Source organism: Silene latifolia, chromosome Y (genome assembly GCF_048544455.1).
Source record: "Silene latifolia isolate original U9 population chromosome Y, ASM4854445v1, whole genome shotgun sequence".
Lineage (NCBI taxonomy): Eukaryota > Viridiplantae > Streptophyta > Magnoliopsida > Caryophyllales > Caryophyllaceae > Silene > Silene latifolia.
Window position 1 is genome coordinate 154,815,987 of NC_133538.1, and position 13,344 is coordinate 154,829,330.

Consider the following 13,344-nt stretch of genomic DNA (forward strand, 5'->3'; position numbering starts at 1 on the left):
AGATGAAGACCCCTTGAAGCATATGGAAACTTTCACAGACTATTGCTGTTCCATACCTATACCGGCTGGGGTAACTCAAGATGAAGTAAAGGGGTTTATGTTCTTGTACTCCTTGAAGGATTCGGCGCGAGATTGGTACCGCTACCTCGATAGGGTAGCAGCTGGAGTCACGGATTGGACATCTTTAGCATTAGCCTTCTACAAGAAGTACTTCCCACTTTCAAAGACTGATGGCTTGAAGGGTAAAATCACGAGTTTTCAGCAAGGAGCCGACGAAGATTTTTGTGAAGCATGGGGACGTTTCAAAAGTTTGGTCCGAGCTGTCCCTCATCATGGTTTCCAGCAATGGTATCTTTGCAACCTATTTTACAATGCTCTATATGATGATTACAAGGTCATCTTGGATGCAGCTGCTAATGGCAGGTTTCAAAATAATACTGGTCAAAGTAAAGGTTGGAACACTATTGAGGAGATGGCAGTCTATAGAGCTGAGTTTGGAAGTTCGCGTGGAAAGTCACGAAAGCAAAGTGAAGAAATGACTGCTGTTGTGACACTTATAACTTCTATTTCTACCCGTCTCGAGAAGCTCGAGATTTCTGAAGCTTCCAAGGAGAAAGTCGAAATTCCTGTTCAAAACTCGGATGAGATCGAGAAGCTGAGAGAGATGGTCCAACTCCTTTTGGTTCAAGTGGCGAATATGGAAGCAGCCGGTATTGAGTCCTCAAGGAATTTTGTGAAACAGTTGGAGAACATAGAGGCTAAGCAAGCTGCTAAATCTTCAAGCAAATGTGAAGGGCCGGTTGAGACGATCAATGCCATCAATCTCAGAAGTGGCCTTTCTTATGAGAGTCCCGACAAGCCAAAGGAAGACTCGGGAAATGATGAGGAAGCTCGTTTAAATTCTGCTGCAAAAACGAGCTTGAATACCAGTACTTCTGATCGATCGACGAAAATTCTCAGTCGATCGACTGAAGCGTCAGATAAAATAGTTTCTGGTCAAGAAACTATTCACACCGAGCACATCCAGTCGATCGACCAACATTCTCAGTCGATCGACTGAGACACCTGACGAAGTCAATTCTGGACAGGAACTGTTCACGCCCAGCTTACTTGGTCGATCGACCACTCATACCAGTCGATCGACTGGAACTCCAGAGCAGGATGCAAATCCGTCAACTAGTCCGTATGATTCTTCACTCACTGATAATTTGACGGGGGTTTTAAACCTACGGAAGCCGAAGGTTACTGATCCTACGGCCAGTGTTGCAGTCCCGTATCCGAAGCGTTTGAAGGCTACTAAGCTGGAGCGTAAGTTTGGTAAATTTCTGGAGATGGTCCAGAATCTCGAGGTAATGGTTCCTTTCACTGATTTAATTACCCAGGTACCCTCTTACGCTAAATTTATGAAAGATATTTTGAATCGTAAGAGAAATTTTCGTGATGATGGTAATGTTGTGTGGACAAGGCCCTCGGGAACTGCGTCCGCGGGATCCACACTAGGCATAATCGACTCGAGGTTCTTTCGAATCGAATTAAGACCAATTAGAGTCGCCACCAAGTTTTTTGGGAACTTGGAACCGTTCAAGTCAACTTTACACCTTTCATCGAAAAGCATAAAGCCAATCGACTACGAGTGATTAAAGATAAAGACTTGTACCCTATATCACTCGATTTGAATGACTCTCATAATCCAATGGTATTTAGACGGATCCACAAACCATAGATCTTGAGTAAGGGGTGAGGGTACGTGTTGGGAAGCCCATAAGGACACCCAACCCCGCCCGTCAATAACGGCCTCTACTAAGTCAAGTATGGATTTCAAACAAGGTCATAGCTACTACGATATATGATATGCAAACATCGTTTTAAAACCCTAACATGTGAAGTTTCTACGTCGATTTAGATGCAACTAAACTAACTTTGTCAAAGTTGTAATTTAGCATGTGGGTTGATTAATCTAACAACATACAAAACAAAGCAAACAAGGCTTAAGGGGGAATGGGGGAGCCGTGGGATCTACCTATTACAAACCAGGCATTTCATGCCGACACAACGATAAATTAAAGATACAACTCGATCTAAATACAACGCTATACACAAAACCGTACACGACACATCACACGGCCAATCGGCCTAGAAAAGCGTGCACAAGAGGGGTGGCCCACGGCTTACATGACTCACGGCCTTGGGTCACTCCTCGTGATGTGTGCTTTCACTTAATCTCATCGAATTAGACATAGGGCTACGCACCAAAGCATGCATTAGCATAAACCGGGCCATGTTGCTTTAAACAACATGCGATTTACTACGCTCTTACATGCATTGGGACACAACCATCTAACCAAACAAAACTAAGGTTTTTGAAAGAGGTTTTGACTCGATAAAGGGAAACTAACTTGAAAATTACAACTCGATGAAAAAACGATAAATTACAAGCGACAAAACAAATAAAGAACGAACGATGTCAAATAAACGAAACAAGAAAAACCAAAGGACACGGCCAAGCCTCATGGCCCAAAGCCACGTCCAACCCTAGGTCCTAGGTCAGGTTCATTAGTTAGATTGATTGATTGCGAAACAAGTTCGAAAGCGGGCTAGAAAACAAGTTAGAAACGACGTTGATCGATTTGAAAAGATACCTTGCAAACGCGCATTCGACACGGCCTAAAGGGGTCCAATTAGGTCAAGTTTGCTAATTAATTTAACTCATCGAGTGTTAATAAGAAGGTGCTAATCACGCACTCTTATACTAGCGAGAAATTAGGTGAAAGAGAGAGAGATGCATTCAATTAAGTTACAGAATTGTTAGTTGATTTTTAAAGCTACGTCGATGTACCCTAATGTGTCTAATTAGGTTATCAAATTGATCTAATGTCATCTAAATAAGTCATATGTTAACAATCAGAGGTCGTACTAACATGTGAATGGTCCTAGGGTGGGTCGAATCACACGAAACAAAGGAGAGGTCAAAAGCGAAGAACGAAGAACGAAGTTAGAATTTGTTTTATTAATGCCCTACCTTGAACACGAGGATATGTAAATGAGACGGGGGTGTACGACCGACTGATGTAGCGGTTTATTTCCCATCTCAAGTCAACGTGGGTGTTCATGGTGGTACTTTAACTCATACTCGGACTAAACTAGTTTCGTAGTTAATTAGAACAATCGATAAACAAAAAAACGATAAACAAATAAAAACAAACTATAAGAAAAACAAACATAAAAACGAAATAAAAAAGGAGAAAGAGGAGGATTTGATGCACCCTCAACCTACATGTATCGTTGACACCGTCTTGGGTCGTAATCGATGGTAGATTTTATCTCGAGAGGCCGTCGTCGACGAAGAAACAAAGCAAACACGCGTTTTTATCGAATCTGGACAGCAACTTTCAAACAGCGATTTCTCCCTCGTTTCACGATGAAAATTCGATTTAAAAGATGTTTTGAAAACTAGAAAGAGAGGAGAACAGAGATCTTAAATCAACCCCTGCTCGTTTTGAGTTATTGGGCACGAAAAACGAGCACAAACAGAATGGACAGACAGAACAAACCGCGAAAACAGTGTATAACACTCTGTTTTTCGAGGGATTTCGTGTACTCTCAAGGGCAATTTGGCTCGTAAATCTTTGTCTAATGTGTAGATGGATGTTATATGGTTAATTAGGAACAAGAAACTCGAGTTTTGATGGAGGTTTGAAGGAGGAACGAACTGTTTTTCGAAGAGGACACACAAACTGTTTCAGTTTGGATGTCGGTTTTGTGGAGGGTTTTTGAGAGGCAATTAGGGTTTGTTTCTGAGGTTTAAAGCTTGTGAGTGAAGGTAGGATGTATGGAGAACTTCGAGGAATGAATGTATGGTGAAGGGGTGGTATTTATAAGGAGTTAAAATAGGGTAAAAGGGGGGAGAGAGGCAGACGGGCCTGTTCGTGCATAGCTGCTGTCCAGCAGTTTTTGGGGGATTTTCTAGGGTTCGTATGGGGGGTTTTCTTGGTGATTAAGGTAAGGTAATATGGGTAGGATATTAGGGTATGGGTTAGGGTTAATGGGCACGGGTTTTGGTGGTATTTGGAGCGGGTTTTGGGCTCGGGATTGAGCTGCAAAACAGGGGGGCTGCTTTGTGTATGCGGGCTGTTTGGGGGTGATTTGGGGCATGATTTGGGCCGTGGTTATGGGGTTCGAACTGGGGTTGGATGGGTAGAGGCTTAGGTTGGTTAGTTACTCGAGATTCGTGCCAACTCGTAAAGAAAACGGGCTCAAAAACCGAGCTATAAACGAGCTCCAAAACACGTGTTCAAAACGAGTTTTTCTCGATTTTTAAATCGATTTTTTAAATCAATTAACACATTAAAATAAATGATTTTTCAAATCAAATATACTCATAGAATGATTTTTCAAATCAAATATTTATTTTATTTTCAATAAAATAAACTTGAGAAAATAAATTCAAAATAAAGTAAAATGAATTCACCTTAAAAAAGCTTTAATTTAAATATCATTTAAATTAATAAAATACTTCGTCGACAACGCTCATTCTACATCGTAAAACGAACCCAAATAATGACGATGACAACTAAAGAATACATGTGTCCTATCATCATCGGGTGTTTGTCGGGTTCTCTATAAATTCCAATATCGACGAATACGGGTATCTACAGAGCCCCCACTTTGACTGAGGCTTGGACAAGGCGAAAGTCAAAGTATACCCCAGTCCCTTTCGACCCGAGGATTCTTTGGGTCGTTTATAGTCCATTAGACTTGCGTATATAAGCTCGACAGCCATAAGAAGAGATCATACCTGAAACTTCGTTGGGGATTGACTCTTGCTTCTGTTGTGTCAAGTTGTCATCGTTGGTCATCGACCCATAAAATTGCATATGTGGTGGATTGAGCCTTATCCTTAGGCGCCTACGTATCCGTTTCTAACGGAATCAAACCCGCGTCGTAGTTCGGCCACTGCTGACACATGCCCAAAGTTTATCATCTGCTGGCGTATGTCCAAAATTCATCATCTGCTGACATTTGCCCAAAATTTATCATCTGTTGGCGCTTGTCCGAATGGGACGGGACTTTCCAAGGAGGTTGCTGTCGCTTTCATCATTTGCTTTCAGCTACGGAATTCTTCCATTTCATACTCTTGTATTGAATTGAATTCTTGGTGGATGTCATCCTTTACATCCTGATAATGGTCTCTGAAGCCAACGGCTTGAGCCCCGATTTGCAATGGCTCTAAAGTCGAAGACTTTAGAGCCCCCAGTTGAAGCATATCCTGCTATATTTGAAACATAGGAAATGTACTAGCAATAATCATCACATAAGCACATTTGGATCATCGATCTTAAAATTGGATCATTTGAAATACTGGGTCATCGACCCGAAAATTGAATTTGAAAATTTTGAATAATTGGGCCATCGACCCGAAGTTTAAATTTGACATCACTTGGTATGTTGGGCCATCGACCCTTCAAAAATTGAATTGGAAAATTTTGAATGATTGGGCCATCGACCCGAAAGTTGAATTTTGAAAATTTTGAATGATTAGGCCATCGACCCGAAAATTGAATTTTGAAAATTTTGAATGATTGGGCCATCGACCCGCAAATATTCTACTACTTGGATCATCTATCCACGATTCGCAAAAAGTTTTTGAAATTTTGAAATTTTGAAATTTTCGGCATTTTGAAATTTTTGAAATCGAACCTTGATGGGTGAGCATGAAATACGACACAGACACTCTGTATGACTCGTAAACAACGTGGGCGTAGTCCGCTACCGTAAAACAAAAAGGAAAATAAAACCCTAAGTGTGCACGGGCTTTAATTCAAATATGGACTTGCTGGGGGTAGAAAATGTAAATTGGCCAATCCGGCGCACCAAAATGGCAAATGGGAATCACAAGGTCGTCGACTTGGGATGTAGATATCGTATGTCATGGGCGTGCTCCCGAGGGCACATGGGAATCAAGATCACTTGGCCTTGACAAGGAGGATTAAACTCACAGAGCAACAATGTTGGCTTCGCCCAGACACTAAACACAGACTAATTTTATGAGAACAGTTGGACATCACACATCACTCTTGTTGGGAACATTATGCCACTCTTCTCCTCGCCTCCTTTCTTTTCAGCGAGTATTCATCATTTCTTGCCACCGCCTTCTTTCTTTTCAGCGGGCTTTTACTATTTTTCTTCCACGCCTTCTTTCTTTTCAGCGGGGTTTTCATATTTTCTGTTTCCAACACAAACCCACATCTATGTGACTCAGCATCTTTGCCTAAACCGTTAGATAAAGCTCATTCTGAGACTTGATACTATTCATCCGAACCTATATCCTTATCCTAGCCTACATCGAGTGCTAAGACCGACTCAAACAAAGGTGGCTTCATTTGGACTTGGTTAAGACCCGTAAGAAACCGACAAGATGACAACTTGGTTGATGAGTGGATTGAATCCCTTATTCTGAAGGACTGCCTACGTATTCGCGTGGAGCGAAATCAAATCCGACGTAGTTCGATCAAGGTGCATAAACGTGGCATTTTGATTGTGTGTACACACTCAAAGGTTTCACCTAAGTTATCATGTTATATCCCATTCTAGCCTGTAAAGTACCGTTAAATCCCGTGTTTGGGGTTAGGTGTAAAAGGCTTGGATCTTTTGGGATGTGGAGCTTGGTAATAACAAGTTGGAATGGTTAACCATCATTCTGAAGGTTTGTTTTGTGGTGCTAAGGCCAAGGGCTATGACTGCTGATGTGGTTGGAATGGGTGTCTCGGGTTTGATGAACCACGAGTGCAAATGGGTTGAAAAATGATGTGGGTTCAAATTTCCATGTCTGGACCCTAAAGGTTGGGTGTAACAACACAAGCGGAATGATTCTCAAAATTCCCGACTTTCTCCTTGTAACTGTCTCAGGAAGGACTTAGAGGGTAAAGAGGTTACTACTTACGCTTTTAGGCTTCGCCCATTGAACTTCAACTATGGGTACTTGACTTGACTTCTGGCCTTTGTAACTTCGACATTCAACCAAAAGCATTCTGCAATAACTTCAACATCTTTTTTTTTCTTTTTCTTTTTCTTTCATCACTTTTCTTTTTTCATTTTTTTTTCATTTGCTTTTTTTTTCGTCCTTTTTTCCTCATCTTTTCATTCTTTTTCATCTTTTTTCTCTCTTTGAAAATGATCTTCTATTCATTCTCTTAGTCATAAATGGATACACCTTGAAAACTGGGCTTCACCAACTAATTTGGGTAGGAACTAACAATTCCTTGTTAGAACGGGTTGATATCTTCTCTTTTCGAGATGGGATGATTTTGTGGGAAAAGGCTTGCCTTCCGTCATCGATAGGGGAAACAAGGAGCTAGTCCGGGTTCGTCATATAATCATCTAAAAGCTTGTCACAAGCACTGGTTTTGATGGAGGTTTTCTACCGCCAAACATGGAATAGGTAAAGGAATTAAACACAGGATCCTAGTGTACCTTACATTTTGAAACAGGACATATTTCTACCCCAGGGATTCCTTTGAGTGTGTTGTGCGTTTTATCATGTTTCGGAATGGTTGAGGATTGGAAACAAGACATATTTGGAAACAAAACTGCAACTTTTATTAGAAAGGCAAATGCTTAACAGACTCGAAGGAACGATTCCTAGGACACATCCTAGGTCATCGAGGAACAAACGACTCAACTTCAAGAAAAGAAAGTCCTAGACTCGACTCGACTAAGATAAGAAAACAGATCCCGACTCATAATTTTCAAATATGGTCTTGGGCTTTCTCTTGTTCAGCTGTCAGCTTAGATTCTCGGTTCTTGTCCTTGATCCCTTTGATGGCCTGCCTCCATCCCGAGGTAGTCCTCTGAGGATCTACGCCAGTGATGAAGGTTGGTGAATCAAATTGTCTTTTATTAACTTCGTTAACAAGAGGAGTACATTCTAGAGCGAGACTCCCGATTTGAATTTCATTCTTCGGATTTGGCAATAATTCAAAGCAATCCACAAATATTTCCCCGATAAACACCTCTTTCAAGTGACATGGGCGGATAAGATGGGAATAATCGACATTGTCTTCGACAGAAACAAAGTTAGCGTGATCGGCAAATGGATTGGTGATGTTATTGGGTTTAACAGTTGGGATCGGGAGTGTTCCATTCTCAATCATGTCGTGGATTTCGTGCTTGATCGATAGCACCTTTCAAGTATCATGGCCTTTCCCTTGATGAAAGGCACGAGTGGCATTTGCTTTATACCATTTACCTTGTTGATCAGCGGGAGGGTCCGGAGTTGGACCAATAGGCTTCAGCTTTCCTTGGGCTATGAGCCTTTGGAGAGCGTATGTATAAGTGCATCCGATATCGGTGAATGCCCTAGGTGTTTGGCGCTGCGACTTCTTCGATTGCCCTTCTAAGAGATTGATGGCTTCATCAATATGGGCCACTTCTGGGGCCTTGCCCTTAGACGATGAGGCCCCTTGGTACCCTTTCGGCTTTTCAGCCTCTGCCCTTATGACATCATCTTCTACCTTTATCCCGATTCTTATCAATTCTTTGAAAGAGCCAAAATTCTGTATTTCGAGCATTGCGGTAAATAGGTCGTAGATTCTTTACGAACTTATCTACCATTTCAACTTCGTCAGGCTTCTTGGCTAATTTCACGCTTTCAGCGCGCCATCTTGCGAGGAATTCAGTAAAGCCCTCTTTTTCCTTCTGTGTCATTACTTCCAAAGTCCTTATGTTGGTTTGAATCTCAACATTGTCAGCATAGTGCTTGCAGAACTCCACCGTAATATCTTCGAAGGTGGGGAAGTTCTTAAGGTCAAGATTATAGAACCACGCCTTCGGGTGTTCATCCAAAGATTGGGCAAAAATTTCGAGAGAGCATGTCAAACAGTACTCCCTTTAGTGCTAAGTACCCTTTATAGGCCTTAACATGATGGACTGGATCTTCGGTGCCTTTGAACTTTGGGATGTCAGTGAGCACCATGTTCGTGGGCAACTTATCCTGCACCGGGGCATAGGCCCTAGTATTCTCATAGTGAATGTTCTTCCCCTGGGAGAGTTTCAAACGGTCTTCGATGAACTTGAACCGTTTTTCCAGATCAGTCAGTGGTGGAGAGGAGTCTTCACCCAGCTTAGATTCGATTGCATCCATTCGGGTCATCATGAGGTTCACGGCCTCAGTAAGCTTGTTAACAGCATCTTCCATTGCTTGACGTCGGGTTTTTGGCGGCCTTTCTACAAGAAAACCCCGTCTTCGAGTCAATATTTAAAGTAAGAGCCCCTGCACACTTCAGGACACGACCCCAACTTGACTCAAACAAAGACTCGACTTGAGATTGACTAACCAGAGGTTCGACTCACGGTTGGATCTAGACCTTGGTTCATTTTAGACTCGACAAAACGACATGACTCAAACTGTCATAAATCGGTTATAAACCGGACTCGGTGTGGCCAAACCCGTGATTGGACTAACATAGCCCATAGGTTCGGGTGAAACGCCCTAAATGGCCTAGCTTGGGCGTTTTTGTGGACTATCCTAGACCAAAAGGTCGACCAACATGACTCAAGGCCCAAGAGGTGAGCTTGGGTGACCTAACAAGGTCGTGTTCTAGACTCTTAGAACGAAACACACCCGGCCTAACACGGCCATGACCTGGACACGACTTGACGCATTTCATGCTTAGTTGAGGTTCGAGAGGCATTTTGGATTGGTTTTAAAAAAAACGAAAGATTGATTCGAAAATGAGATTTGAAATGGGCAGCATGCCAGCTATAAAAGCTCATTTTGGGCCGAAAATTCTAGTCCTATTTGGGCAGCATTCCGCGTTTTTAAAACCATGCTATTTTGAAAGTAAGTTGTTCAAAAGTTCGGTTTTGAAAAAGACATGGGAAATTTCGAAAAGACTCGGGAAAACAATTTGCACATTGTCATTCTCATGTTACAAGGATGTATGCTCCTAGACATCTCTAAGTCTCGGCAAGTCTTCTACAAGAAGGTCTATGCCCTCCATCCTTTTGCGGTCTTATAGAGCAAGGTGTCTTAAGGTAGAGTACCTAGAAGATCGTCCCCACCATCAAGAATCACGCGAGGTGAAGTGGAAGCGAGCAATGTGCAGCTTCCTAGCATAGTGGGACATCGCCCCCCACGCATCACGAAGAAACGCTGGGACGGCCCGGGCAAGTCCTTAAGGGTTTATGCATGAATCGTAGCACTATGAGTAATGTTTTACTTTCCAACACTTTCTTTTCAAGTTTCACCTCGGAGGAAAAGACCCTAGAAACAAAGTGTAACTAGTCCTCTTTTCCCCAGCGGAGTCGCCAAACTGTGGACAAGGCCCTCGGGAACTGCGTCCGCGGGATCCACACTAGGCATAATCGACTCGAGGTTCTTTCGAATCGAATTAAGACCAATTAGAGTCGCCACCAAGTTTTTTGGGAACTTGGAACCGTTCAAGTCAACTTTACACCTTTCATCGAAAAGCATAAAGCCAATCGACTACGAGTGATTAAAGATAAAGACTTGTACCCTATATCACTCGATTTGAATGACTCTCATAATCCAATGGTATTTAGACGGATCCACAAACCATAGATCTTGAGTAAGGGGTGAGGGTACGTGTTGGGAAGCCCATAAGGACACCCAACCCCGCCCGTCAATAACGGCCTCTACTAAGTCAAGTATGGATTTCAAACAAGGTCATAGCTACTACGATATATGATATGCAAACATCGTTTTAAAACCCTAACATGTGAAGTTTCTACGTCGATTTAGATGCAACTAAACTAACTTTGTCAAAGTTGTAATTTAGCATGTGGGTTGATTAATCTAACAACATACAAAACAAAGCAAACAAGGCTTAAGGGGGAATGGGGGAGCCGTGGGATCTACCTATTACAAACCAGGCATTTCATGCCGACACAACGATAAATTAAAGATACAACTCGATCTAAATACAACGCTATACACAAAACCGTACACGACACATCACACGGCCAATCGGCCTAGAAAAGCGTGCACAAGAGGGGTGGCCCACGGCTTACATGACTCACGGCCTTGGGTCACTCCTCGTGATGTGTGCTTTCACTTAATCTCATCGAATTAGACATAGGGCTACGCACCAAAGCATGCATTAGCATAAACCGGGCCATGTTGCTTTAAACAACATGCGATTTACTACGCTCTTACATGCATTAGGACACAACCATCTAACCAAACAAAACTAAGGTTTTTGAAAGAGGTTTTGACTCGATAAAGGGAAACTAACTTGAAAATTACAACTCGATGAAAAAACGATAAATTACAAGCGACAAAACAAATAAAGAACGAACGATGTCAAATAAACGAAACAAGAAAAACCAAAGGACACGGCCAAGCCTCATGGCCCAAAGCCACGTCCAACCCTAGGTCCTAGGTCAGGTTCATTAGTTAGATTGATTGATTGCGAAACAAGTTCGAAAGCGGGCTAGAAAACAAGTTAGAAACGACGTTGATCGATTTGAAAAGATACCTTGCAAACGCGCATTCGACACGGCCTAAAGGGGTCCAATTAGGTCAAGTTTGCTAATTAATTTAACTCATCGAGTGTTAATAAGAAGGTGCTAATCACGCACTCTTATACTAGCGAGAAATTAGGTGAAAGAGAGAGATGCATTCAATTAAGTTACAGAATTGTTAGTTGATTTTTAAAGCTACGTCGATGTACCCTAATGTGTCTAATTAGGTTATCAAATTGATCTAATGTCATCTAAATAAGTCATATGTTAACAATCAGAGGTCGTACTAACATGTGAATGGTCCTAGGGTGGGTCGAATCACACGAAACAAAGGAGAGGTCAAAAGCGAAGAACGAAGAACGAAGTTAGAATTTGTTTTATTAATGCCCTACCTTGAACACGAGGATATGTAAATGAGACGGGGGTGTACGACCGACTGATGTAGCGGTTTCTTTCCCATCTCAAGTCAACGCGGGTGTTCATGGTGGTACTTTAACTCATACTCGGACTAAACTAGTTTCGTAGTTAATTAGAACAATCGATAAACAAAAAAACGATAAACAAACAAAAACAAACTATAAGAAAAACAAACATAAAAACGAAATAAAAAAGGAGAAAGAGGAGGATTTGATGCACCCTCAACCTACATGTATCGTTGACATCGTCTTGGGTCGTAATCGATGGTAGATTTTATCTCGAGAGGCCGTCGTCGACGAAGAAACAAAGCAAACACGCGTTTTTATCGAATCTGGACAGCAACTTTCAAACAGCGATTTCTCCCTCGTTTCACGATGAAAATTCGATTTAAAAGATGTTTTGAAAACTAGAAAGAGAGAAGAACAGAGATCTTAAAGCAACCCCTGCTCGTTTTGAGTTTTTGGGTACGAAAAACGAGCACAAACAGAACTGGACAGACAGGAACAAACCGCGAAAACAGAGTGTATAACACTCTGTTTTTCGAGGGATTTCGTGTACTCTCAAGGGCAATTTGGCTCGTAAATCTTTGTCTAATGTGTAGATGGATGTTATATGGTTAATTAGGAACAAGAAACTCGAGTTTTGATGGAGGTTTGAAGGAGGAACGAACTGTTTTTCGAAGAGGCCACGCAAACTGTTTCAGTTTGGATGTCGGTTTTGTGGAGGGTTTTTGAGAGGCAATTAGGGTTTGTTTCTGAGGTTTAAAGCTTGTGAGTGAAGGTAGGATGTATGGAGAACTTCGAGGAATTAATGTATGGTGAAGGGGTGGTATTTATAAGGAATTAAAATAGGGTAAAAGGGGGGAGAGAGGCAGACGGGCCTGTTCGTGCATAGCTGCTGTCCAGCAGCTTTTGGGGGGTTTTCTAGGGTTCGTATGGGGGGTTTTCTTGGTGATTAAGGTAAGGTAATATAGGTAGGATATTAGGGTTGGGTTAGGGTTAATGGGCACGGGTTTTGGTGGTATTTGGAGCGGGTTTTGGGCTCGGGATTGAGCTGCAAAACAGGGGGGCTGCTTTGTGTATGCGGGTTGTTTGGGGGTGATTTGGGGCATGATTTGGGCCGTGGTTATGGGGTTCGAACTGGGGTTGGATGGGTAGAGGCTTAGGTTGGTTAGTTACTCGAGATTCGTGCCAACTCGTAAAGAAAACGGGCTCAAAAACCGAGCTATAAACGAGCTCCAAAACACGTGTTCAAAACGAGTTTTTCTCGATTTTTAAATCGATTTTTTAAATCAATTAACACATTAAAATAAATGATTTTTCAAATCAAATATACTCATAGAATGATTTTTCAAATCAAATATTTATTTTATTTTCAATAAAATAAACTTGAGAAAATAAATTCAAAATAAAGTAAAATGAATTCACCTTAAAAAAGCTTTAATTT

At 41.8% G+C, this 13,344-nt stretch overlaps 1 non-coding gene across 1 annotated transcript; it reads right to left on the reverse strand.

The window, feature by feature from the left end:
• Positions 1-232: 232 nt before the first annotated feature.
• On the reverse strand, positions 233-339 carry LOC141636206 (small nucleolar RNA R71). Its single transcript, XR_012540833.1, has one exon. It is a non-coding gene; the product is annotated as a small nucleolar RNA R71 (small nucleolar RNA).
• Between the last annotated feature and the right edge of the window lie 13,005 nt (positions 340-13,344).